The 25,251-nt window shown below is 35.4% G+C and overlaps 1 protein-coding gene across 4 annotated transcripts in view; it reads right to left on the reverse strand.

Moving 5' to 3' along the window:
* The window catches only part of LOC123799262 (uncharacterized), a 1,380,163-nt gene that overhangs the window by 411,459 nt on the left and 943,453 nt on the right, over nucleotides 1–25,251 (reverse strand). For 3 of the 4 annotated variants that reach the window (XR_015724344.1, XR_015724346.1, XR_015724345.1), the window contains one exon: nucleotides 18,506–18,597. The gene's annotated coding sequence lies outside the window, so the exon portion shown is untranslated. Of the gene's footprint in view, nucleotides 1–8,442; nucleotides 8,517–18,505; nucleotides 18,598–25,251 lie in introns of those variants that run through there. The other variant, XR_015724347.1, reaches the window with a different exon arrangement.

The raw sequence follows: 25,251 nt of genomic DNA on the forward strand, positions 1-25,251 counted from the left end.
TAATAAGATTTACATGTAAAATAATGCAAGTGGTTTGGGCACGTTTATTTTGTGAACTCACTGTAGCCTAATGGTGCCCCGCTCTATCACTAGAGCTACAGCCCTGATTTAAACATCCTTCCATGAGCAAGAGATTACTGGAGATTAGTGAGCATCCATACTTCCTGTCATCACCAGCCTCCACTCACCTCCATCAACACTTAAGAGATCTCTTATCTTTACCCTTTTCCTTTCTAAGGTACTTCTGTGTCCTGTCACCATGGAAATAGAAAAGGAGTGGGTGTTAATAGTGCTGTTTCTATAGAGACAGGAGGTACTGAATAGACTCCCTGGCTTTGTCCCTTGTCTCATGTTGTGAATTATTGGAAAGCCAAATGGATGTACCTTCCACTGAGTGTTCTTTTATATAAAATTTTATAAAATGCTTTATACTTTTAATTCTAAAAGCATTGTTATATATATTTTTTGCTTTTGTTTTTATTAGAGATCACCTGTCAAATTCAATGTTCTCCGGTGTGTTCTGCACTAATTTCATAGAAGACGTATTTCTCTGAATGTATAATGAAATTATGAAGACATGGTGAACTAATAATAAAATGTGTGTTAATGACAATGGTTTCCGTGCCAGCAAATCCCTTTATTCAGTTGCCACTTGCAACTACTCGCTGCCCTATAACTTGTCCAAATAAGCTAACATCTGGGTTTTGCTTTCTAGAAGTTGTGTTTTAGCTGCAAGCAGCACATTTAGGACCCTGGTCAGTGACTGGGTTCAAAGATCTCACTCAGGTACAGGCACAATTTGATCTACACTTGGAGGAATAACTTCAGGCTACAGATGTATCCATTAATAAGCAAGAAGGAAAGTGATGATAACCACACCCATATAAGTGCTGTTTATACGCAGGGCTCTATTACATCTTCCTTCCTTCCCTCCCTCCTTACCTTCCTTTCCTTCTTCCTTTCTCATTCCTTCCTTTAATCTCTCTTTATATATATATATAATATATATTTATAAATATATATATATATATATATATATATATATATATATATATATATATATATATATATATATATATATATATATATATGCAGTCGACCCTTGAATAAAATAGGTTTGAACTGCACGGATTCAATCATATGTGGATTTTTTTAGTACAGTACAGTACTGTAAATCTATTTTCTCTTCTTTATGATTTTCTTTTCCTTAGAAATTAACACATATTTTGTATGTGATAACTGACTGTTCATGTTACCAGTAAGGCTCCAGTCAACAGCAGGCTGTTAGTAGTTACGTTTTTAGGGAGTCAAAAGGTGGGCAGACTTTTGACTGTGGGGGGGGGTTGGCACCCCTAACCTCCATGTTGTTCAAGGGTCAACTGTATAATATAAATATATACATTTAAAAAAAATTTATATCCTATGGAGTAAGAATTCTTTTTTTTTTTTTTTAAGATTTTATTTATTTATTTGACAGAGAGAGAGAGATACAGCCAGCAAGAGAGGGGACACAAGCAGGGGCAGAGGGAGAGGAAGAAGCAGGGCCCTGGGATCACGCCCTGAGCTGAAGGCAGACACTTAACGACTGAGCCACCCAGGCGCCCCTGGAGTAGGAATTATTGAGCTGATTTACACATAATTAAGACTCAAGGGGATTGAGCATATCCAACAAACACACAGTTAGTGATAGTGCTAACAGTTGTTCATTTATTTATTAATTATTCAATATTTATTTAGCATTTATTATGTGTCACTCTACTTCACATTTGGAATGTATCAATGAACAAAAGAGACAAGATGTCCTCATGGAGCATAAATTCTCACAGAAGGACACAGTAACAAGCAAAAAACATAATAAATAAGTTACAAGGTATATTAGAAGAAGATAAATACAATGGGCAACAAAGAAAGAACAGAGTAAAAGGGGCTTGGGTCCAAGGATGTAGGAGAGCAAGGAGCAGAATGAAATGGAAAGTCAAGGTAGTAGCCATAGAGAAACTGAGATCTGAGCCCACTTGAAAGAGACCTAGCTGGCTCCAGAACCCATCTGCTTTCTTTCATTACAGCCACTTCCCTAACGGGCATTGGTTGTTTCCAGTCAAAGTTTGATATTCTTCACCTGAGGTCAGATTGATAATAATAGATAATGAAACAATTTAGAATCATAGACTGGTTGATACTTTTCTAATGAAATGTTTAAAAATTATTGGGGGGGGCACCTGAGGGGTTCAGTCAGTGAAGCATCTCCCTTCAGCTCAGGTCATGATCCCAGGGTCCTGGGATCAAGCCCCACATCGGGCTCCCTGCTCAGTGGGGAGTCTGCTTCTCCCTCTGCCTGCCACTCACCCTGCTTATGCTCTTTCTCTCTCTGTCAAATAAATACATAAAATCTTTAAAAAATCAAAATAAAAAATAAAAACTATTGGGGGATGAAAACTTATCTGTAAACTTTATAGAGACATGGCAGGATTGTCTAAACTTTCTCAAATTCTGACATCAAAATTGAGAGTGACAACATAATCTTGAAAAATTAGTTTCTCCTTGGGAATTTTGGTAAGAATCCATTTTTCCCCAAGGCATTATGTAGCCTGGTCTCCAAAAACTCACTGCTTTTACCTTGCTGCTGTGTTTTGGTATTTCTTTGCACAGACAATGATGGCAAACTTTCAATTCCACCTTAGGGATTCTCTCTGTCCTCCCCACCTCCTGAGGTTGAATACTATTCTGTATTCCAGTATCACTGTATGTGTTTTATTTTTTCTTGGCACTAGGTGTGTCGTGACTGAAATTGTGTATACTTGTCTCTCTTCTACTTGTCTCAGATTGTCAGCTACTTAAAATTAAGGCCCATGCCCAAATTATTTATGATATATAATGTATCTATGCCAGTACTTGTATACAGTAAAGGCTCAGTAACACTTAATTATGAAAACATAAGATAAAATTTAAAAAGGAGCAAATGAGAATGTATCCAAAGTGTAACATTTGACCTAGATTTTGATATTATTCACATCAATTCTTTTATCTTGATACCCCTAGCCTTATTCAGACATTCTTTTCATGTTTGGTCAATCTTAGAGTCAAGATTTCATTATAACTTCCCTAAGGTTGTAATTTTATAACTCATATGTATACAATTGCATAATATTGATTTGTCCTTATCTACTGAAGGAAATAGCACTTAAGTAAAGGTTAAAATATAATTGAAATAACATTAATGACAAAATCACTTCCACATACTTCTGAATATATTGTGTATGAAAGCTAAGCATTCAGATTTTTGAATCACACTGTAGAAGGAGTAAAGCAATTTCTTATAGTACTGCAATTATGGAAGTACTGTTTGTTTGTTTGTTTGTTTAGCTTCTCTACTTCTTAAATATACATATAGTTTTGTATTATTGAGAAAGAACAGGTCTTAAAAATTTTTAATTAAGCACAATACCCATTTTCAGAACAAAACTTCATACAGTAATCATAGATTTAAACTGATACTTTTATAATTTATACTTTAACAGAAGTCATCTAATCTGATGTGATTGGAACTTGTGTAGTTGCTCAGGTAATTAAAAAAGAACAACAAACAACAAACCACCAAAACAAGCATCAGTTAAAACAAGAAACATTTTTTTAAAAAATACACAATACTAAATATTAAATAAGGAATATAAAAGAACAATTATTAACTATTTTTTTAGAAAGGATAGAGGCACAGAGGCTTACTGGAAAGCATCTACTAGAAGCCAGCATTTCAGGCAGAATAGATGGATCTGCCAATATGTTTTTAAATAAGGGAGAGATTTCTATGACATGTCAGTAAATCATAGAACAGAGAGGAGATACTGTATTATATTAATGACTAACTACATTTTAAAAGTAGGTAATTTTGAATTTTTAACTGTATTATTTCTGGTATGAAATGTTTCAACTTTTAAATCCCTGATGTGCTAGAGCCAAGGAACTTCCTGGTACGACATGTCTTCTTCATTGGTTTTGCCCAATGGATGGTGCATTTTTGGCTCAGACTTCTTCTGAGATGTACTTTGCCCACAATTTTCCTGATAATTACAGCAGGAAGAGAGTGTGCAGGAGGACGAAATGAAACCTGCTCAGTGCTTTACAATACCCAGAGACAGCAAAATTCTGTAGCAGATATTGTTGACTGTATTGGACACAGAGGATCTATACAACTTCTGGGAAATTAAGAATAGAAACAGAAAAACAAAACAATATATATATATATATATTTTTTACTTGAAGTGTGAACTTTTTGCAACCATGACCCTACTTGTCTGCAAAGCAAAAACCTACCTCCAGATAAAACATAGCAGGCCCAAAATGGCATGCAACACAGAAAATAATAAACAAAACCTACATCAGGAGAAGAGGAATTTAGATGGAACAAGAACAAAAACAATTTCCTCAAAATAAAAACAATCAACTAGCTACGTATTTCTCCACTCCCTGGGAATAGGAAAGTTACTCAGTAGAACAATGAAAGGTTAACAGCAGAACCCTATTGCACCATATTTGTAGCTTCCCAACACACATTTTTATGTTTAAGTTTATGGCTTGTAAACTCTATGTAATTCTCATTATTTAAAATGTGCTTGGTTACTTTCAATTAATCCCCTTGTAGCTTTACAAAGCCTTATTCTAGAGCAGTTTTCACTGATCACAAATGAGGTTCTCGTCAGCACCCCAACATCCAGAATGGTGCCCGGCGGGACTTGAAGGTTACAGAAAGGTTTTGGGAAACAAGCATTCCCCAAAGCTTATCAAAATATGGGTGGGACACACATGTTTTCTAATGACTTCTATTTATTTTCTTCTAAGATATCTCATATAGAGTCAAGCTTTACCAATAAATAAACTTTAGTTTCCTTCTCTATAACATGGGTACAGTAATAGACACTCCAATATATGACTGAGGGCCCTATCCTCTATAGTCTTTTTTTCTGAACAAAATTGTCCTAATTTGGATAATAAATTATACGGTAACTCTGCAATTATGAGGGGAAAAAAACTTGCAAATGGCTTTAGTGTTTAAATATCTTCTCTCCATGGGAATTAAATAAATATGTATTGGTTATTTCCCTTTTCTACACTGAAATACTGCTAAGATCCAAACACAAATAACATTTCCTTATATATGTGTCCCCTAAGTAGTGTTTAAATGTTTAATAGGACCTAATATGTGCACAAGGTGAACGATTACATAACCTATCCACAAGAACCTCTGTACCCTAATAGGTAGTTTGCTATTTGTCACTGTCATTTGGCAGGCAAGGTTTCCACAACTAGGAAGAGAAACAGCACTTAGACATCCGGTCTGTTCTATTCAAACTGTACTACAAACACTTTTGACTATATTCACAACAGCAATAATAGATAGAGTTATATAGCACTTGTCTTGAGGATAAATTGCTTCAATTATTTTATTCTCAGAAACAATAAGAGTCACTCTGATGATATTAGGCAGTTACGAAAAACAACATCATTTTCACTCTTCAGATTATTTCACCAATCATAGAGGACTTCTCGCAATGCAATTTTACAAAGGTAGTCCTAAAGACTTAATGTTTTTCTCTTTGTTTTCTCTCCGGTCTTTTTTTCAGTAAAGTTGAGCTTAGAATGAGTTCTAGCCCGTCTCCCTCTTGTAATATTCTTGAATAAAGTCTTCCTTGTCTAATTTTACTATCCGGGTTAATGTACTTCACATAATAATCCACATATCTAAAAATACAGGTCATTTATCTTTTAAGGTTTCAGCAAGTTAGCCACCTTACTGTGCCTGTCTCAAAGCAGACCTTCAAAACCATTTGTTGACAGGACGACTAAGCAGTTCTAGGCAGGGCCAATTCTGTAATGTAATGACCAAGGTGAAGCATGTCAAAGGAATTCTTCAAGTGTGTTCAATTAATAGCAGTATTTAGGACGACTTACTCTTTGGCTGGAACTTAAGATTTTGTATTAAACAGAAGACTGATTTTGCAACAACTGTATTTATAACTTAGTATAAATTGAAAAGTGTTTAATGAATTTGATTCTATGACTAAACACTTTATTCATTGAATTAAAAATAAAGCATCTCGATTCCCTGCTGTTCTTTCTTATGATTTCCAGTCAGTACAATGTTTATGCTTTATCTGGTGTGGTATTTGCTTTCATCTGAAGACCGTTAAAGGCCCCTGTCCATTTCTCTTCATAAGCACAGAATTTGAAAACAAATCGTTAGACAACACCACCTTGAGTAGGTTGAAAACAAAGCACTTCTGGGCGTGCATTCAACAGACTTCCAGCTCAGAACAAAAAAATAGATCTCAGTAGCTGCTTTGTAAAAGCCTTCTATTTCAGTAGTTTCTTTGTGTTCGGCTCTTTACCACAGAATGAATCCACTTGGAATACTTCATAACAAATGGAGTCAGAAGGAAGGAGAGCGAGGATTCCTTTTATTCCAATGAAATAAGACATTCATAATCCTCTTAAAGAAAATTTTTGTAAATATGCCTATTCCTCATAGTAGCACTGCTTTCCTTATATATTTATTTGATTATAAATTAATTAATGAATATGATCATGATTATTTCTGGCTCCGAAGTTTCTCTGATTGGGCTGGAACAGCGTTTTACCTCATGTTGAGAAATAATTGGGTCCAAAAATGAAACAAAAAGAGAAAATGCTTTTTAGGTTAATATATCCACTTGGTAAACATTTTCTGAAGGGAGATGAGAAGTCACTGAAATATTTCCAATTACCTTCTTTTAAAGTAGACATTTGGTGAGACCTCGTGACATCATGTTTATTTACTTTAATGACAAAGGCCTCTTAACCTTCGTTTTATGGTAGTATTATGGCTTGATGTCTTTTAAATTTGAATGAATCTTCATTTACACTGACAGAAACTAGCGTAGTAGGGACAAAATGCATTTCAACAAAGGCAGTATTCCCCTTTGAGAATGCTATTGTTTGGGGAACGCACTTTACTAGACACATGCTTATACAAAATACAATCCTATGTTCCCTTCTGAAAAGCAGAGTTTGAGTGAGATTGGGGGATGAGTCTCCATAGTATGTAAAAGTATTTCAACTCCCAGGTTGAAGATTATTACGTCAAACGATTTTTCCTCCTCAGACTGGGCTTCCACATGTGCGAAAGACGCCTGTGCTACGGACAAAGTGGCTAATAAGGAGCACTTGTGGAAAACTAGGGTGGCTGATCTAAAGCAATGATCTATTATTTCTACCTTTTTTCTTCAGGTGAAGTTTTCTTCAACACCATATTCTGGCATTTAGGGAAATAAACGAGGGACGGTTTACGATTGGGCTGAGCAATTGAGACCGAACAGTAGCATGCTATTTGAGGTCAGTCTGGCTCAGAGTTAAAGGTGCTAAGCCAGATCAGGATAGATTTTGAACAGGAAACTTATTTCATGGAGATTTGGGAAACACAGAGGGAGAGGACTGCACTTCCAATCTTGGTACAAGGAGAGCTCTTGCACACTAATAAGTGGCTACTAGATGGGTGGCAGCCCTGACTCAAAGCCAGAAAGAATGAGAGCACATGGAAGATCATAGAATTCAAAAAGGTGTGTTTGTGTGTAAACATATTAATTAAAAGTGCTTTCATTTTGTCCTCAACTTATATAAGGCAAGTGGTATTATAATCACCTGTTTGTCAACCAGAATTTATGAAAACTGAAGCACTAACAGAGAAAGGTAGATGAGGGGGAAAAAATCACAAGTAATAGGGCTGGATTGGGGACTGCATGAAAACCAATAATCCAGAAGTCTAAAAAATCGAGATCTAAAAATTCCATCCTTGAAAGGAGGAAAAATTCATCAAATCTAGACAATGCTATTAATTTGTCCTAGCCCCGAGACTGTTCATTACAACTGATCTCAACTATTCTTCCTCAAATGATTTAGCAAGCCTTAAAGATTAACCTGTCTTTCAACCACAAGATTTTGACTGACCTTTGGTTGGCTTTTGTCTGTTGAGCATCTTGAAATCTTGAAATCCACAGATATGGAAAGTCCTTAAGACTGATCAGTACAACCCAGCACCAACTTATTAATTACTCAAAGTTGTTTTGCAGTTTGGAGTTTTGGCAAAGAGTCAGGCATTCAATATTGCTGTAAAAGTTTTGTCAATATAAATAAAGAATGTCCCCAAAAGGGTGCTGGGATTCCTACCAAAGTCTTGGACAATTATTCCTAATTGGATTATAGTAAAGATAGTACAAAGAAGAGCCTATACTTAATTCAATATATTTATATTCTAATTAGGTCCCTTGAGCTATTAATCTTTAGGTGGTGTGATATCATGATTATCAACATGAGGAGTCAAGATATTTTAATATTCCAATATAGAATTTCTTAACCAGTCCTGGTTTGGCACTGGAAGAATACATATTTATTTTATCTAACTTTCCAAACCCTGAATCCATATAAATAAAAGCTAGAATCATACCGTTGCTTTCATGTATGCTGCAACAGTGTTGCTTTGAGTTGCCCTGGAGAGAATGAGAAAACAGTAAGTACCCATTATTACACAAATATTTGTAATTAGCATCAATAATTTTCTGCACATCAGTGGATCCCTCTGAAGTGCTTTAAAGTTTTATTTATTGTTGTTTTTGTTTTTTATTTATTTGTTATTGTTTATTTATTGTTATTTTTTATTTATTGTTGTTTTTATTGTTGTTTTTAATTTAGTCAACTGTGTTCCTTTTTATCTTTTCCAGACTATTTACATGAATAGCAGGTTTTAACTATAGGCACCTAGCAAAAATATTTCTGAAAGAGGAAATACAAAGAAATAAGACATTTTAAAATTATCTATCTGGACCAGAATAATCACATTTCCCTGTGATACTCTAGCCTACCTTTAAAAGATCGTCAGTGGAGGATCTACATCTTCAAAAAATAATTTATTCTAGTATTACAAACTCTCACACACAACTATCAACACAAGTGGAATTATTACAAAAATGATGACTCTTTGATCCATGAAACATCTCTTTATTGACACATTAACAAATATTTATTGAGCTGCTTCTACCAGGTATTATATCCCTGTTGACTTTATATTTTAGTAGAGAATACAGAACAATAAAAAAAACAAGGCCTAGGGGATTAGTGCAAACTATCTCACCTACATGAGATAAAAATGATTGGGTAAAAAAACCAAAAAACCAAAAAAAAAAAAAAAAAAGGATTGGGTGAAAAGCTCTCAGTTTTTCCCTACTGAGAATGATATTCACTGTGGGTTTTTCATAGATGGCTTTTATGATATTGAGTTATGTACCCTCTATCCCTATACTGTGGAGAGTTTTAATCAAGAAAGGATGCTGTACTTTGTCAAATGTTTTTTTTGCATCTATTGAGAGGATCATATGATTTTTTTTTTAAAGATTTTATTTATTCATTTGGGAGAGAGAGAGACAGAGAGAGGGAACATAAGCAGGGGGAGTGGGAGAGGAAGAAGCAGGTTCCCAGCAGAGGAGCCCGATGTGGGGCTCGATCCCAGAACACCGGGATCACGCCCTGAGCCGAAGGCAGACGCTTAACGACTGAGCCACCCAGGCGCCCCGGATCATATGATTCTTGTCCTCTCTTTTATTTACGTAGTGTATCACATTGATTGATTTGCAGATATTGAACCAACCCAGCAGGCCTGGAGTAAATACCACTTGGTCGTGAATAATAATCCTTTCAATGTACTGTTGGATCCTATTGGCTAGTATTTTGGTGAGAATTTTTGCATCCATGTTCACTGGGGATATTGGTCCGTAATTCTCCTTTTAGTGGGGTCTTTGTCTGGTTTTGGGGATCAAGGTAATGCTGGCTTCATAAAAAGAGTTTGGAAGTTTTCCTTCCATTTCAACTTTTTTGAAACAGCTTCAGAAGAATAGATTTAATTTTTCTTTAAATGTTTGGTAGAATTCCCCTGGGAAGCCGTCTGGCCCTGGGCTCTTGTTTGTTGGGAGATTTTTGATGACTGCTTCAATTTCCTTGTTGGTTATGGGTCTATTCAGGCTTTCTATTTCTTCCTGTTTCAGTTTTGGTAGTTTATATGTCTCCAGGAATGCATCCATTTCTTCCAGATCGTCTAATTTGTTGGCATATAGTTGCTCATAATATGTTCTTATAATTGTTTGTATTTCTTCGGTGTTGGTTGTGATCTCTTTCATTCATGATTTTATTTATATGGGTCCTTTCTCTTTTCTTTTTGATAAGTCTGGCCAGAGGTTTATCAATTTTATTAATTCTTTCAAAGAACCAGCTCCTAGTTTCATTGATCTGTTCTACTGTTCTTCTGGTGTGTATTTCATTGATTTCTGCTCTAATCTTTATTATTTTTCTTTTCCTGCTGGGTTTAGGCTTTATTTGCTGTTCTTTCTTCAGCTCCTTTAGGTGTAGGGTTAGGTTGTTTATTTGAGACCTTTCTTGTTTCTTGAGAAAGGCTTGTAGTCCTATATACTTTGTTCTTAGGACTGTCTTTGCTGCATTCCAAAGGTTTTGAACGGTAGTGTTTTCATTTTCATTTGTTTCTATGATTTTAAAAAATTCTTCTTTAATTTCCTGGTTGACCCATTCATTTTAGTAGGATGCTCTTTAGCCTCTATGTATTTGAGTTCTTTCCAACTGTCTTCTTGTGATTGAGTTCCAGTTTCAAAGCACTGAGTTCCAGTTTCAAAGCACTGTAGTCCGAAAATCCCAATCTTTTGGTACCATTTGAGACCTGATTTGTGACACAGGATGTGATCTATTCTGGAGAATGTTCCATGTGCACTTGAGAAGAATGTGTATTCTGTTGCTTTGGGATGGAATGCTCTGAATATATCTGTGAAGCCCATTTGGTCCAGTGTGTCATTCAAAGCCCTTATTTCCTTGTTGTTCTTCTGCTTAGATGATCTGTCCATTGCAGTGAGGGGGGGTGTTAAAATCCCCTACTATTACTGTATTATTGTTTCTTTGATTTTGTTATTAATTGGCTTATATAATTGGCTGCTCCCATGTTAGGGGCATAAATATTTATAATTATTAGATCTTCTTTTTGGAGCTTTTCTCCTAAGGTCAGGAACATGGCAGTGATGTCCACTATCACCACTGCTATTCAACATAGTACCAGCAGCCCTAGCCTTAGAAATCAGACAACAAAAAAAATAAAAGGCATCCAAATCAGCAAAGAAGAAGTCAAACTCTCACTCTTAGCAGATGAAAGGATACTTTTTGTGGAAAACCCCAAAGACTCCACCCCAAAATTGCTAGAACTCACATAGGAATTCAGTAAAGTGCCAGGATACAAAAAATGCACAGAAATCGGTTGCATTTCTATACACCAACAAGACAGAAAAAAGAGAAATTAAGGAGTCAATCCCATTTACAACTGCACCCAAATCCATAAGATACCCAGGAATAAGCCTAACTAAAGAGGCAAAGGATCTATACTCAGAAAACTATAAAACACTCATGAAAGAAACTGAGGAAGACACAAGGAAATGGAAAAATGTTCCATGCTCATGGATTGGAAGAACAAATATTGCTAAAATGTCTATGTTACCTAGACTAATCTACATATTCAATGAAATCCCTAACAGAATACCACCACCTTTTTTTCACAGAACTGGAACAAATAATCCTAAAATTTGTATGGAACCAGAAAAGACCCGAATAGCCAAAGGAATGTTGAAAAAGAAAGCCAAAGCTGGTGGCATCACAATTCCAGACTTTAATCTCTATTACAAAGCTGTAATCATCAAGACAGGATGGTACTGGCACAAAAACAGACACACAGATCAATGGAACAGAATACAGAACCCAGAAACAGACCCTCAACTCTACGGTCAACTAATCTTCGACAAAGCAGGAAAGAATATCCAATGGAAAAAAGTCTCTTCAACAAATGGTGCTGAGAAAACTGGACAGCCACATGCAGAAGAATGAAACTGAACCATTTCCTTTCATCATACACAAAAATAAACTCAAAACAGATGAAAGACCTAAATGTCAAAATGTCAAATTAAGAAGAACACAGGCAGCAACCTCTTCGACCTCAGCCGCAGCAACTTCTTGCTAGACATGTCTCCAAAGGCAAATGAAACAAAGTAAAAAATGAACTATTGGGAGTATATCAAGATAAAAAGCTTTTGCACTGCAATGGAAACAGTCAACAAAACCAAAAGACAACCTACGGAATGGGAGAAGATATTTGCAAATGACATATCAGATAAAGGGCTAGTATCAAAAATCTATAAGAAACTTATCAAACTCAATACGCAAAAAACAAATAATGCAATCAAGAAATGGGCAGAAGGCATGAACAGACATTTCTCCAAAGAAGACATCCCAATGGCCAACAGACACATGAAAAAGTGCCCAGCATCACTCGGCATCAGGGAAGTACAAATCAAAACCATAATGAGATACCACCTCACACCAGTCAGAATGGCTAAAATTAACAAGTCAGGAAATGACAGATGTCGGCGAGGATGTGGAGAAAGGGGAACCCTCCTACACTTTTGGTGGGAATGCAAGCTGGTGCAGCCTCTCTGGAAAACAGTATGGAGGTTCCTCAAAAAGTTGAAAATAGAGCCACCTTATGACCCAGCAATTACACTACTGGGTATTTAACCCAAAGATACAAATGTAGTGATCCAAAGAGGCACTTGCACCCCAATGTTTATAGCAGTAATGTCCACAATAGCCAAACTATGGAAAGAGCCCAAATGTCCATCGACAGATGAATGGATAAAGAAGATGTGGTGTATATATATATATAATGGAATATTACTCGGCCTTCAAAAAAATGAAATCTTGCCATTTGCAACAACGTGGATGGAACTAGAGGGTACTATGCTAAGCGAAATAAGCCAATCAGAGAAAGACAACTATCATATGATCTCAGTGATATGGGGAATTTAAGAAACAAAGCAGAGGATCATAGGAGAAGAGAGAAAAAAATGAAACAAGATGAAACCAGAGAGGGAGATAAACCATAAGAAGCTTTTAATCTTAGGAAACAAATTGAGAGTTGCTGGAAGGGAGGGGGGTATTAAGGGATGGGGTGGCCACGTGGTGGACACTGGGGAGAGTATGCGTTGTGGTGAGTGCTGGGTGTTGTGTAAGACTGATGAATCACAGAACTGTACTACTGAAACAATATATTATATGTTAAATTTAAAAATTAAAAAAAAAACATTGGGTGATAGAGATGGGGAGGAGTAAACGGATTCATTTACTTTTCTTATTCAGAATGTGTTTAAAAAATTCAACTGAGCGAATGTTAAAGATCTTTTTGGGTTTATTTAATGATTCACAAATTCAGCAGTATTCTGTGGAGCAGATATAAAGAAAGCAGCCATGAGGAGCTGTACAAAAGGAAAGACTTTTATAGGCAGAAGGGAGTGGGACAAGGAAGTTATACTAGTAAAAAGTGGATTAGTTGTGGCAAGGTCACTTTCCTTTAGGGAACTACAGAGCTCCATCAAGCAGATTACCTCACTACAGCTAACCAGGTGATTCTTGATTGACTGGTTTAAGATTCTATTTTTGAGAGATGAAAACTATAATTAAGTTAGGGCCCAGTTTGGTGATGTGGGGCTTAACATAAGTGACTCCATTTTGGGCCTGTGATCTTGTTTTTAAGAGATGAGATGAGCTAGAAATAATTTGAACTGAAATTGGTGCCCAATCAGATATTTGGACAACTTTCATTTCATCAAATGCTGCATAACTGAACAGAGTATAAATATGATATGATTTTCACTGTATCATTCATGGAAGTGGGGTCTCAGGGATCATCACATTCTCCCTTTGTCTCTTTGCATGTATCATTGTAAAATTATTAAGTGACTTAGGGCATCACCAAATCACAAAGTAATCCATATAATGTTATCTTTCAAATTATGATTTATTGTTAAGTTCAACAATGGGAAATTGGTCAGGCTGGTAGGATGATTCGAAGGTAACGGTCTCGAGCTAGGGTCTGTAACTTTCTAGTTACACAGCTTGGAGCAATTCATTTCACCTCTTGTATCTTTCCTTAAAATGAAAAATGGTACAAATGTCTACTTTAATGACATGGTTTATTTGAAAGCACTGTATAAAATGTAAAGTGATGAATAGATCTTAATTATGATTATTGTCAAATTTATATAATGGATATCATTTGAGTACCCTCTCTCAACTGAATATGAAAATAAATATTTTGGGATTGTGTAATATTTCATGGAGGAGCATATGGAGAGAATTTTTAAGAAGAAATCAATGCTATGGAATTCGAAGACCTATGGAGTATTAGATTATTCATATTTTTTTTTTCAAGGATACTCTTTGGCATGCTTATAAAGGAGACAGAAGAAACTCATTTTTAAGTACTTAAGAATATTGGCAATGTATAAAAGATGTATTGGAAATAAAATCCTGCTTAAAGACTTTAAGATGAAAATGCTGTCTTAGGTAGTTAAAAAATGCTAGGACATGCGAAGGACAAGAATAGACTGAATATATTAGCATATTAACACTTTGTAGAGTATGAAAAAGTATTCGAAATTTATTGACTGGTGGCAAACATCTGAAAATATTGAAAAGTCACAAGAGGCTGCTGATATTACTCAAGTTTAATATAGTTTGCACCTTTGAGACAGGTTGTGCAATACACAGAAAGCAAGGAACATCATACTGAGATCAAAGTGAATTATGTTTATTCTAATTTAATTCTTGACACAGTGTTTAAGTATAATAAATTGTTTGAGAACAAAAATAGACATAGCACAATATTTTAACAGACAGTTGAATTCAAAAAGTTGCTATCCTCGTGTAAGTTTTGACTGTAGTTCTTAAAGAAATTAGAAAATCTAAAAGGTCTGGAAAGAACCTAGATAACTTTTTTACTTTAGACAAAATTAGGCAGTCATCCAGAAAAATAGTTGCTCATAAATACACAGATGTAAGCTTTGCACTTTAATTTCTCAGCAACTAGTGCTATTAAATAATTTAGACTAGCTTAGCAGAGTTTGTAATAGGACATTATCTTCAAGGGTTGCATCATCTTTAAACACGCTAAAATTAAGACTGATCTGGGGGCGCCTGGGTGGCACAGCGGTTGGGTGTCTGCCTTCGGCTCAGGGCGTGATCCCGGCGTTATGGGATCGAGCCCCACATCGGGCTCCTCCACTATGAGCCTGCTTCTTCCTCTCCCACTCCCCTGCTTGTGTTCCCTCTCTCACTGGCTGTCTCTATCTCTGTCTAATAAATAAATAAATAATCTTTAAAAAAAAAAATTAAGACTGATCTGGGTTGATCCATCGAACTCAAGGAGAAGAGCTGTAGGGTACATATTGTGATCTGAGGGCAGATTTGGGAAATCCTAAATGAGTCAGAAATGGTGCCAGGGACAAAGTAAGCAGAGGAGCCAAGACTACATAATAAATTAGATACAAACTCATGGGACATGCACTGGGAAAAAAATAAAAAACAACTTTTTTTAAAAGCCTGGAAACAAGAATTGCTGCTTTGTTTTGCTTTTGATCAGTCAGCTCATGAATGTCTAAATGTCATCACCCTAAGGGTCAATTTTCCAGAGAAATGTGAACATAAACTTGTACCCATGTCTCCATGCTTTCTGTCAAGTGACCCTGACTTTTCTGGTCACTACTGACTGGACGAGGAATTTGCAACTGACACAAGGTCAGCCACTTTGAGGCTAGAATTCAGCACCCTGTGATGAACTTAAAGATTTACTAACTCCTAAGAGTTCATGAAAAAAGGGACACGGACTTTAGTATAAGCCATTCAAAAGTTTGGCTTAGGGGGTTGGTGCCTTCTTTCAATGAAGTCATGATTTTGACCTCACTGGTGAAATAAACGAAACATAGCAAAGAAAATGAAAACCATCAAGTAATAAACACTCAGCCACCTAAGACTGATGAGATGATGTGAATCCTATTATCAACAATGACAACAAGTTTTTCACCAAAAAAAAACCCACAAAAAATAATAATAATAAAAATAAACAGAGAAGTTTAGCTTTGATTTTTAACTCTAAAGCTTTGTGTAATGTTCCACAGTGTTTCCTTTAATATGATAATATCCTGAGTAATTACAAATTCAAACAGAAAATGAGGAGGTTTATAAAAAGAAAGGAAGAATAACAGTTTAAGTGTAATTGTTCTGTATTTAAAGGAGATTCAAGAAAATCATCTTTAAGTAAACATTTGACTATTTGTGCATTTCCCTAATCCTTGTTTTGTTTGGAATAAAGCATACACTTGATAAATTTTTAATTGTTAAATATATTGAGCAAAAATGGTTGGAAAAAATGTTTCATAATTTGGATTCATCGTTTACTATGATTCTGTACCATGAATTAAAAAAAATCTAAAATTGTCATATTTCCTTTGCTAACTGTATCAGGGGACCTACAGATCATTTCTAAGGGATAGTAAAAAAAAAAAAAAAACATAAAAAAAGACTGCTTGATTGCATCTTAAAATTGGTCAATACACAGAAACAGTATGGACAAAAACACATCTATAATCACATCCTGCTATCTGGTTTCCAGACGACCCAAACAAATATAACAATGTTTTGATTCTCCCAGTTTTTAACATTTTCAACTTTCAGAACTATGTCTTAAGAAATATACTTTGCTTTCAAATCTACAGGCTGAAATATCTATCACGCCCAGTGTCAGATTTGGTCTAAGATTCTCCATTTATTTTTGAAGAAATTTTCTATTAATTTTAAATGTATTTACTCAAAGCCTATCATTTTTAAAATTACTCAACATACCTAGTAATTTATACAGTTATAGATAAAACAGAAATAAGATAAATAAGAAATATCTAAAAGGAATTCTTAAATCTTGTTATAGAACTCAGAGGTACAAAAAAGATACAAATTACTCTTACAGGTTTATCACACTTTCCATAATACAAATCTATTCCAGGGATCATTAGGAATACAGTCTCCCCATTGGACTCTTAACAGCAAGAGTATGAAAAATCATCCGTGTGAAAGCTCAGTTTTTCACTGGGCCATTTCTTACTTGAGGATCCTGGCAGTCCGTAAGCTCACACAATATACAACTATAGTTTTCATCACTTCTGTGACCCACCTTCTTCAATATAAGACAGCTCAGGTTCAAATGTCTCTTCCTTCAGTAATACTATTACTTCCTGTTTACTGTTGAGGCATACACATGCCTCTCAATACAATTTCCCCTCTACACTGTCCTGAGATCTTCAGCTCGCCCATCGTAAGACTTAATGTCCTATTCATTTTCGTATTATCTATTATCTACCATTTCCTCACCTCTCACTGATGCAGTTCCCTTGTATATGTGGAATAAATATTCCTTATTCAGTGACTTTTCAATATTTGGTTAGTTAATATTGCTTGCTTGTTTTTGGCATATATAAGAGATAATATATCACATAAAGTTTAAGGGCATGAGCTTTATAATTTAAAATATTCTGCACTTGAAATCTGTTTCTGTCACTTGCTACCTGTACGATATTGGTGGAATGTAAACCTCTGTTTCCTTTGTAAGCTTTGTTCTTCTGATGTAAAAATGAGTATGAACATTGGGGTGCATATGGCCCTTCTCTTCATACAATGGAATATTACTCAGTCATCAGAAAGACCGATTACACAACATTTGCAGCAACATGGACGGGACTAGAGGAGATTATGCTAAGTGAAATAAGTCAAGCAGAGAAAGACAATTATCATATGGTTTCACTCATTTACGGAACATAAGAAATAGGAAGATTGGGAGGAGAAGGAAGGGAAGAATGAAAGAGGGGTAAACAGAAGGGGGAATGAACCATGAAAGACTGTGGACTCTGGGAAACAAACTGAGGGCTTCAGAGGGGAGGGGAGTGGGGGATTGGGATAGGCCAGTGATGGGCATTAAGGAGGACACATATTGCATGGTGCACTGGGTGTTATACGCAAATAATGAATCATGGAACATTGCATCAAAAACTGAGGATGTACTGTATGGTGACTAATATAACAAAATAAAAATTATAAAAAAACGAGTATGAAGTGTTAAATATTTCTTAAAGTCATTGTGAGAATTAAATCTGATACATGTAAAGAATTTAACATGTGAGACAAGATAAGAATTTCAAAATGAAAAAAATCATTATATACAATTATAACACTCCTGTTATAGTTATGCTAAAATAGAATTTACCTCCATCACTACTAGTTTAATATTTTAATTTTTGCTTCACTCAGGGTATGCTAAAGTTACCCTGCAGTATTAAATAACTTCAAATGGCTCAGGGAATTAAAATCAATTAAAAAGATTAATTTTTCAGACATGTTCATGTCCATTTCAGACAAGCTGCAGGGCTCTGCTTTATGTCCTCATGTTCTAAGTCTGGTTCTAATGCTGATACAGTAGTCACTATCCAGAATACACAGCTTACTACTACAGGAAGAAAGAACAGGATACATTGTAAGTACCCAAGCACTTCAAACTTACTGTTTAAGCATGGTATGCTTCACTTCTCACATATCATTGGCCGTAACAATTCACATTTAAAGGCAGCAGGGAAGTTGAATCCTTCCATTTACCTTAGAAGAGAGAGAAAAGGAAATAGCTGATGGATAATGCTACTACCTACAATATTTACTGTTCCATTTCTCCCAGTAACTGCATTAAGAAACACGTTTCAAAAATTCATGATTTATAAGGTATTGGAAGATCACAAGGAGCCCTCTTTTCTCATGAAGGGAAACACTTTATTAGTTTTACTTTTGAAACATTCCTGAAAAGCAATCTTACTACACAGTAAGATCGGATAGGATTCCCAAAGCCTTACAGAATCGCACCTTCCAGAAGATAGCAAGAAGGGCTTGTTTCAGCTCACAATTTTTTTCAAGAATCTTCTTAGTTGTGGCATGTACCAGAGTCACTTGTGAAGTTCTATTTTGTCTTGTTTCATTTTGATATACATACTTAGGTAGGCTAGAGCAGAGCTAATAAATAAGAGTATCAGGAATTGCGCTGGGTTGGCAAGGTAAAAGTACTGGCTTATTCAAAGGCATGAATCAATTCATTTTATTTTATTTTTAATTGATTTTTATGAGATTATCAGACATACGCAAATGAAACATGAATGAAAAATGAGACAATTTTCCTGAAATCACAAATACATCTCATGCATGCACACACATACACAAATACATACACATATACTCTCACATGTATATAAAATACATGTAAAGTTTAAATTCCAATATAAATGTTTGTATATTTCTTTAGATATTCATAATATACTTTATGCCACTTATGAAACTTGGAGAAGACAATATTACTTATTATTGTAGAACAGAAGATATTACTAAAATCTTACTTATTTTTTAATCATCTTTATCATAAAAGGTACATATTTTTCTATAATAGCATTTTGGAGGCATTTAGCATGTGCTGATTGAATATGTTTTATGATGATTTTTTCATTGATTTTCATTAATTTTATCATTATTTACATGATTTAGGATGAATCAATCATGATCTAGGAAGGTCATCCCAGGACTTATTATCTCATTGTATGATCATATAACAATTTTTTTAAAAATTGTGCTTCCAAACATCGTTAATGTCTTATAAGGTTTGGGGTGTCAGATTAACTCAACCAGGAAGGATGTGTGGTCATCCTTATCGGATTTAGGCAAAGGCATAATCAGGCAGATAAAGATCAGGATGAGTCTACATATTGGTAGTGGTCAAAACAGTAGTAGCCAAAATATTAGATAGGATTGGTTGATTAACATTAATTGTCAGAGATTGCTTTAAGCAGCATATGTAGTTTCAGTCAGGTAACTGTGTAACACCTCTAAGAGAATTAATAAATTCCTAATACTTTATGTAAAGTCCAAAGAGGCATATCTGAATCAATAAAGGCCAGCTCTAATTACTATTAATAATACTAATGCACAAACTATATCAGGAGCATTTGGCTTGAAAATAGAAGTAAAACAGTGGCAGTGCCATGCATTACAAACATTAAAATTAAAGACAATCTGAAATTTTATAGATACCACCAGAATTCTTCAAAATAATCTTGCAAGGTATGCTATTTCATAAAGCTAAAAAATGAACAAATTCAGTCTCATCATATTACTTAACTTTCGTACAGTTTTCTGGTAAACAGAGGCCAGGATCTGATCCCAGGTTTGTCTGTCATCAAAGACAAATTCCCTCCTCTTACTCTAAGGCTAAACAAGGAGACACTAGCCCCACTACTTATGCCCAGTTATTTATCAGTTGCATGCCAAAACATGGCCCAGTGACTTGCTGATAGTAAGTGGAATGTTTATTGTGGTGATGTTAAAACTGAAAGAAGACATGTCATTGCTTTCTACTCCTTCACCCTATTCATAAAACTACCAACTTCTACATAGGGCAGAATTAACAATGTAGCCAAAAGATACTCATTTCTGATAACACTACACAGTTTTGTTGTTGTTGTTGTTGTTGTTGTTGTTTTTGTTTTTAACTCTGTTCCATGAATGTTTACGTATCTAAAGAGGTACTTCTCGGGCTACCTGTTCAGGACTGGAGAGTAGAACACAGGTAAGGGAGAGTAAGTTGGTGAACCCAAGACCCATTTCAAAAAGAACAGTTTTAGTTTTCTCTCTCATAATAGGGTTCTCTGTTAACTCTTTTTAAACAAGAAATAACAGGAAAAAAGGTAGAAAACCACTGAAATTACATATTACATCTTCATATAGTCCAATGAGATATATATTATTGTTAGTACAATTTTATACATTATACACTTGAGGCCCATAGAGATTAAATATTTTGCTCCAGTTCACAGATCTGGCAAAAATCAGACCCCAGAGCCTGTGGTCTTAAACATGGAACACTTAGAATATTTCCTGGCATAATAGAAGTACTGCATGAACATTTTATTGCTGCCCTGTTATTCCTCAACTATGCCATACAGAGGATGTTTTCTACTTCAATGAAGACATGAAAGGTAAAAATGATTTCAATTAAAAATCTGTGAAGTGAATAACTACCCAAGACAGGTCCATCTGCCCTTCCTGTTGCAAAATGAGGATGAGGAGAACAAGACAGATTCTTTTCATAATTTATTAGTAAAATAAATTTTGTTATTTGATAAAATGAACACATTTGCCTAAACTAGAGCAAAAATACAGAGAAACTAATAGATTAGTAGGTAGTAAATGAATTAAAAAATAAAACAAGCACAAATAATGTACAGCAAAATCATACCAAAATTTTAAGGAACAATTAATTCACGTCTTATAAAGTTCTTTGAGAAAATAAAAAGAAGCATAAGCTACTCAGCTTATTTTATGATGTTACTGTACCTTAAATTCAAAATCAAATGAATTAGTTTCTACAGGTTACATTACACTTTGGCATAACAGAAAAAAAATCAAAGCAATTGGTTTACACGATAAAGGTTCATGTCCGGAGTTTGCTAGATTCCGCTAAAGATTAGCTGGAAATTCAATCATAAGGACAGTATAAGACAAATGTACGAAAGGATGTATCTTACTAATTATTTAGAAAAAAAACAAAGATCATATTTGCATAAGGAAACAGATTTATCTTAAAAAGAACACAATGTTCAAAAGGTAGAGTAATGTGACCTAACATCTAGTTGATGATTCATGTGCCTTTTGGGCTAAAAAAAAAAATTAAACTTGGTTCCTCCCTCTAGATTCTACATTCTCCTTTGACCACTCTCCCTCAGGTACCCAGCCCATACCTGGGCTTCAGTTTTTTTGCATGGTTATTCACATATAGATCTATGCAAAGTTGTTAGGGATTTTTTTTGGGGGGGGGGTGTTTGTTTTGCGAAGGACAAGAAAACAGTTCAATTGCCACATCATCAATATACTAAGTCAGAATAAAGAAAATAACACTGGATAAAGGTGATGGTGATGAAACATTTAGTACTTTCATCATCCAATGTCTTAAAATGTCACATCACTTGTTTTCATTTTATGATAGAGTACATATTATTGTAACATGGATACTGAATAGTTATAACCTGTTAGTATAACTGTCATGTTACTCTTACTTGATGCAAGACATTTTAAAGACTTTTTGAAGGACATTTAGGCCTATGCATTTTCCTTAGTCTTCTATGAGCCCTTCACATTTCCACAAATGCTTTATGTCAGCTATTGAATTTTATGTTAATGTTTGCAAATTTCATTTTATTCTCCTTTATTTAGATGAAATTGGTTTAACAATTTCATTTACTTCTATGATGCAAATATGAGATTGTCTTATTTTGGAATACATCTGGTCAATTAGCTGCTATATGGATAACTAAGCCAACTTTATTTGATTTTGGATTTCTATGTAAATATATAATTGCTTGTCAGTGCCTTCAATTGACTCTCAGAAACTATTTTTGAACTTGATATATTTGTTGTCAAGCCTCTAACTGGCCCTTCACAAGATCTACTGTAATTGAACTATTATTGAATCTCATCATGGCATATATTTTTCCTTTTAGGTACATAAGCTAATTCAAGTGTGGCTATGATCATTTTTTTTTTTTAACTTACTTCTGTACATCTGCCTAATCTCTAAGGTTTTTCTCTTTTATCCCCTCTATTAACATGAAAATAAAATGACTCTATTCCACTAACACACATATAATGAATTTATTAGGTAAACAAAATTTTAAAACAGCTTCTAGAAACATTATTATTTTAAATTATGTGAAAATGCATCTGTGTTTTTAGTTTATTTGGAAAACATTTGATGGCACCTATTATTTGAATTTGTAGACTCCATTGGCATTTGGCAACACTGTTATTTGAGAAAAGGCAAATGTACTTACTCATCTCTCTTTTCATTTCCTTCCTCATCTGATTCCAAGTTCCTTCTTAGCTGTAAACTTTATATTCTTACTAATTTGAGAAATTACCTCAACCTCAAGGCTTTGCAAACAGTATCACTTTTAATACAAAAAATAGCTCCCCAAAGCCTAACTCCTCTATAATACTTTTCTTATGCTTTGTATCCCAATTCCTCCTACCATTAGGACCTTATTCAATTATTTACACTGATTCCTGCATATTTAATTTCTCCGTCTCTAGTAGCTCTTTGCTCAGATTATTATCAACCTTTAAAGAACAACAACAACAAAAGCAAAACAGTGCAATTTCCCCTTGATCTTATTAACCACTTGAACTACTATGCTTTTTGTCATCTTTTCACCCTAAATTTCAAAATAAAAGTTGGAACTACGGGTCTTCTTTCCATCAAATTTTCTTTCACACTAAAAACTTTAATAAGACTCCTCTCTCCAAGGTTGGCACTTAGGTGTTAAAAATGACTATAATATCTGCACTTCAAGAAAAGACCCTGACTTCCTGTACTTTTACCTCAGCTGTGACATTTACTTGCCTCAATGTTATTTATAAAACAGACATAATACAGTACTAACATCATAAGACAAGTGGCTTAATGTGTAAATAAAGCACTTAGAATAGTGCCAAAGGTCTGGCTGAAAATGTGAAATCATTAGCTATGATGATTATGAAAAATTTCTTCATCTTCCTCTCTCTACAGTCATCTCCCCTGGACTGTTCGCATGCTTGGCTTCTTCTTCCAAACTCAGCTCTACCACCTTGTGCTTAGTAAGGCCTTCTTCCCACGTCACTCCGCTACAGTGTTCTCGCCTGCTGCTGAGCCACTCTTTATACCACCATATCATTGTGCTCTTTTATACTGTTAATTTTGTTATTGCTTCTTATTATTCATTTTCTACATATACTAGCTATTTATTATTCAATGTCCATTTTAAGAGCAATAATCCCAATAGAAACATGATCCATGAAAGCAACCACGAGATTAACGAGTCTACCTCCACCACACAGTCAGTTTGCCAGGTTATCTCTTGAATTTGTAAATATCACCATCCCTATTATATGAAATATCAGCTGTATTCAAGTTGTTCCCAACTTTCATAATGGTACAATGAGAAGCCATATCCACTCTCCAGCAAACTGTACTGGTGAAAGTGAAAATTTAAAAAATTAATTACCATTTAAAGTAGCTGGAAGTAAAAAAAAACAAAGCAAAAACAAACAAAAACAGAAAGCAAACAAAGATCTAAAAGTTATCCTAAGGACAAACAAATGAAAAAAAAAGCTGAAAATCTACTACATCTCTATAAAACCCTGGGGGCTGTGGCACTTGAGCCTTGACCATCTCTCTCCTTGCCTCATCCTCCCACTCAGGTCAGAAGCCCTGCTCCAGACAGGTGTACATACAGCCTGGAGCTTCCTTTCCTCTTAGGTCCCAGTCAAGGAACACCGTATTTTATCATCTGCCCCTTCAACTTTTAAGTTGCAAAGGCAAAAATACTGACCGATGTAGCCATGAGGTCTGAGGCTTACTTCGCTCACTTCCTCCACCCAGCCCCCACTCACAGTACAAAGAACTTACCCCAGGAGCAATAGGCCGAACATACTGGGGACCTGATTGCCCTTCCCCCGTCTTGTTACAAAGCAGAAGTTCCACTGAGCAGATACAACTGAGAACACCAGAGGCTACCATCCTCACCCAGCACCTGATTTGCTATAAGAAGCTGGCTATTGCACCCTTATACAACTCTGGAGCAGTAGCGTAGAGATTCTGACCGGGGAATGAGGTAATCTGCAAGAAGAAAGAGGTCTAAAGCTTTCCTGAAAGTAACTGACTTTATATGAAACAGTGTGAGGAGTTGAAGCCTCAGTAGTTATGACTGAAAACAGCAGAGATTTTGAAGGTAAGCAGTTAAGAGGAGGAGGTTGGCAGCTCATTGGGAAGAAGCTAGATCATACACCAGAGAGTTTAACAGAGTACACCAAGGAAAAAGAAAGCTAAAGAGATCACTCTTGGGGTCAGAATAAATCTCAAAGACTGGCCTCATAAACTATTCCTGCAAAGAAAGCTATCTTTTTAAAAGATTTTATTTATTTATTTATTTATTTATTTATTTATTTATGAGAGAGAGAGAGAGAGAGAGAGAGAGAAAGAAAGAAGTGCATGCACCAGGGGCACACGAGCAGGGGAGAGAGGCAGAGGGGGAGGGGTAGAGGGGGAGGGAGAGGGACAAGCAGAGTCCAATGAGTTCAGGACCCGCCCCCCCCCCCCACAGGGCTTGATCTCATGACCCTGAGATTATGACCTGAGCTGAAATCAAGAGTAGGAGGCTCAACCAACTGAGCCACCCAGGTGCC

This window comes from Ursus americanus, chromosome 5 (genome assembly GCF_024610735.1).
Source record: "Ursus americanus isolate L20-20 chromosome 5, mUrsAme1.1.p, whole genome shotgun sequence".
In the NCBI taxonomy this organism is placed as follows: domain Eukaryota; kingdom Metazoa; phylum Chordata; class Mammalia; order Carnivora; family Ursidae; genus Ursus; species Ursus americanus.